The sequence below is a fragment of the Morone saxatilis genome, unplaced genomic scaffold (assembly GCF_004916995.1).
Source record: "Morone saxatilis isolate NCDOM2014 unplaced genomic scaffold, NCSU_SB_2.0 Contig1, whole genome shotgun sequence".
NCBI classification, from domain to species: Eukaryota; Metazoa; Chordata; class Actinopteri; family Moronidae; genus Morone; species Morone saxatilis.
The window spans coordinates 16,465,006-16,469,150 of record NW_023339651.1 but is presented as its reverse complement, the minus strand read 5'-3'; positions in this window follow the sequence as shown (position 1 = coordinate 16,469,150).

Genomic DNA, 4,145 nt, shown 5'->3' with positions numbered 1-4,145 from the left:
GGAGCCTTATGGGAGGCCTACTATTTTTTTTTTTTCCTGCAGAGATTTCTTTTATGTTTTGTTCATACTAAATTTGGATTACATATTCTAATCCAAGATTCTTTGAGGGAGAGCGGTTCATTCACAACAACAATCAATTCTAGTTTAAAGGACTATAGTTTGACATATGGGAAATGCGCCTTTTCGCTTTCTTGCCAAGGGATAGATCAACACCACTTCCGTTTTAAGTATGAAGCTTCAGCCAGCAGCCAGTTAGCTTAGCATAAAGGGGGAAAAAGCTTACATGGCTTTGCTCCAAAGGTAAAAATCTGCCAACAAGCTCATAAATTACGATGTAATCTTGTTTGTTTAATCTGTGTAAAACTGAAGTGTGAAAATGATTAGTTGTGCTTTTACGGGGGATTTATGTGCCAGACTATTTTTTGACTGTGCGCACTGACTTCCTGCCCTGGTTGCCTGGCAACCTCACAGTGACTCCAAGGAAGTCTGCGCATGAGCTAAAATAGTTAGGCACATAACCTGATGGTTGGTAAACCCATCTAATCAACCCCTACTGTACTTCTTGGCCCCTGTATGAATATTTTCATCTAATTGTCAGCAACAATGCAAATATTTCCCACAGTATATCTCAAAATATTCCTTTAAGGCATAGGCAGAGCCAGGGGCCACCCCACTTGTCACCCCACATAGCGCCATATTTTGGGTCATTTTTTTCTTTATGCTGAACCACTGCCGCAGCTCCACTGGGGACGCTATTTAGCAGCACACCTGTCTTGTTTTGTTCCACATATAAATTAATGGGAAGCACAAGCAAAAGTAGTGAAAGCTGATGATGATGACAAGTAAAACGGCGCTGTGTCTCTCTTATTGCCTGCTCATCCACAAGACTATCAGGGGCTTATTTTAGATACACACATTTTGGTCATAAGCAAACGATCATCATAATCTAACCTCTGTCCAGTGTTAGAAGGACACCTATTTCTGTGCCACTCCAAGGTGAGTAATGGCCTCAGTCTGGCCACCCCTATTAGAATAGTCTGCTTTAATGCTGTTACACAAGAAAGCCTTAGTTAGTATCATTAGAAACACAATCATGTCTCAGTAAAGGGCAATTTCACCCTGTGATCATAAATATATTAGTGCCAATGAATATATCAATATCAGTGTCTTAATGTCAGTGTGGTACAACCCAAACATTTCAGCAATAAAAATGTGTGTAAACAGGTATAAACCGACAGTCTGGAGATACAATTGACATAATGACCTTCTTTGCACACCCTCAAAAACTGGGACATAAACTAGTTTATAAAGCATTTTATAATATTCAATTCATAGAAATTGTATGTATTTTTATTCTCTATGAAGCCCTAACTTTGCTCCTCTAAAGCCCTTTGCTCCCAGTAACGCTGTCTGCTGGTTTCACGCCCTTGTGTCCTCCTCCCTGCCCAGACACCGGCCATCTGGCCCCACTACTATTGGTATGCGTTAACAGTGACCAGAAACATGTTCTGAGTCATACTGCACCCTTTTAAAGCATTTACTCAGGGCAGACAGACCACCAGACTTGGGGAGGAGATGGTAAAACGAGCAAGGGAGGACCCGACAGAGCAGGCGAGGATGAGTGGGAGGCTGGGGAGAAGACAGGAGGAGTGGGGGATGGAGGGAAAAAGAGTGATGGGGGATAAAAGTAATGACTAGGGAAGACTGGAGATGAGAAATTAGCCTGTTCTGTTGGGCACCGATGTAGAAACCAGGGAGAGGACGAGACAGCTGAGGAAAAAAAAAACAACACTCCTGGAGTCCTGGGATGAGTCACCAGAAAGCTCTTTGTTATCGTTAATCTTAACCGTCATCCTTTAGCTGCACTGTGGAAAATCCTGGAAAAAGGAATACCTTTGCAGAGCTGTCACATGTCGCAGATACGGAACAGTAATGATTCAGTAGTGTGCTGCTGCAAAACAAACAGAATGAAGCAGGAAGACAAAAACAAAAAAAATCTAATCACCGTCTGGTAGAGGACTTTAATTCTGAATAACTTCATTAGGTTTGCAAACAGTATTATGAAGGTGTGGCAAATTAGGTTGAATTACCAATTAGTGGCATTTGTCAGTTGAGTCAGAGACACTTACGTCAAGGAATTGACCAATTAGAGCAAGTGCTTATGCAGTTAGATTGTCCAGAAAAGGCTCTGCTCTTAGAGGGAGCTCTTGATCCGCAAAAGAAATTCTGCAACATATATGTAAAATCTTAGCTTAATCAATAAATTCCAAACTTAGCACATAAGGAGGCATGTGAGGTGGTGAATGGAGCTGTGGCATGAATGTGTTAGCAAAGTAATAGTAAGATCAGGTTATAATGGCCATGTTGTACAGCTGTATAAGAATAGAGAAGCATGAATGAAGCAGCTGATACCAAACAGCCTGTCCAGTAGGATTGAGCCATTGACAGTATAGTATATAGTGGACAGAGCTTCTGGGTCTGTGAAGTGTAAATGTTTTAAACATGCATTCTATTTAATGGCCAATAAGGGGCAGCTCCATTGGCTGCACAAAACAGAGATGCCATACAGTCTTATGGAGAAATTACCTGACTTCTCACTTGATTTATTAGCTCAGTAAATGGTTTCCTAATGAGTTTATGGTCTCAATTGCTAGGTTCAAGTCTTCTTCAATACAGCATGATGTTCATTTTGTAAATGATGGTACAATTTAGAGTAAAATAGATGATAAAGCAGGGTATACTTTAGGGTGTACCTACCTTGTGATTGACAGGTCATCCTCAGGGAGTCTGTCCAGCTCAATGTACGAAACTCAGATCAAACTGTCAAACTAGGCAGTGCTGATCAAATATGGATCAAGATTCTGTTGAATATTTCTCGCCTAAAATCATTTCATCAAAAAAAAAACCATTGCTCTGACGATTAATTCTGTAAATAGTTTTCCAATAAATATAAAGACTTCTGATTAACCGATATGAATTTCTCGGTAAAATTAACAATTTCTAGCTAGCCCCAACCACTTCGTTTAATTACCACCATTCAGGGTAAGGATACAAATACAGATCATTTAGTTGGATAAACAGATACAGATAATGGTATACTCGCTCCTCCCTACAGTCCAATATCTTAGGTCTTCAGGCCATATTTGGTGATTTTGTACTTCAAAATTGACGAAAAAAACGTCCCATGCCAACGCAGGAAGTGTGCTGGAAGTAGTATAGCAAGGTTTAAAGTAAGGGTGTGGTGGTCGAGGTGGTTAATGGTTATGTAGCATACCAAACCTTTGGTGCAGGAAAGCCGAGTTAGCATCCTGTCACAGACCTGCAGTTAACGTTCATGTGTTTTGTGCTTCAGTGCTCCCTCCTAACTAAAGCTATACTTTAAAAAAAGGGATTTGTGACTAAAAGTTACTTATAGTTGGACAAAGATCAGAGATATCTGTGCCTGAACGGCAGGTGTCTCCATCCAAAAAAACCAAAAAAAACAACAAAGAAATATTACTTTTATCAGGTGTAGGGGAACATGCTGTTTATTTGGATTTATTACACACTATGAAACATGTCTCTCCTGGCATGACAGCATTGCCATCCAGGCCTGATGCGATCTCACAAGCCAATAAATAACACTTCTCAAAAGCAGCATATAGAGAGTGTCTCCAGCCATGGTGTGTGTGTTTATTGAGATCCCACCACAGAGGCACATATATTGACAATATACTAACTAAAAACAATATGTGTACTATCTTTAAAAATGTGTTATGAGTTTTACAGCCGTTGAAAATGATATTCTGACAACATCCAGTTCGGTTGCATAAATCCTATTGGTGGTATAATTAGCTGATTCTTTTTATTTCTTTGGTGATATGAAAGCAGAGAGCAAGAGCGGGCAAGAGAACGCGGAGTGAGCGGAGAAGACAGCCCACTGATGCATTGCTAAATCAATAACACTTAACAGGCTTTTATGGAAAGACTGATTCAAACACTATATATTTTGAAAGAGCAGGTCCTTCAGCATTTCAGGGCAGATTTGTTGGCCTCCTACCTGACATACTGAACAGAACAGACTCTACACCAAATGACCTCTGTTACATTGGTTCAGCCAGTGAGCTTCAAGAAAGAAACACACTGTGTAAGATAGGTGTTGCCAG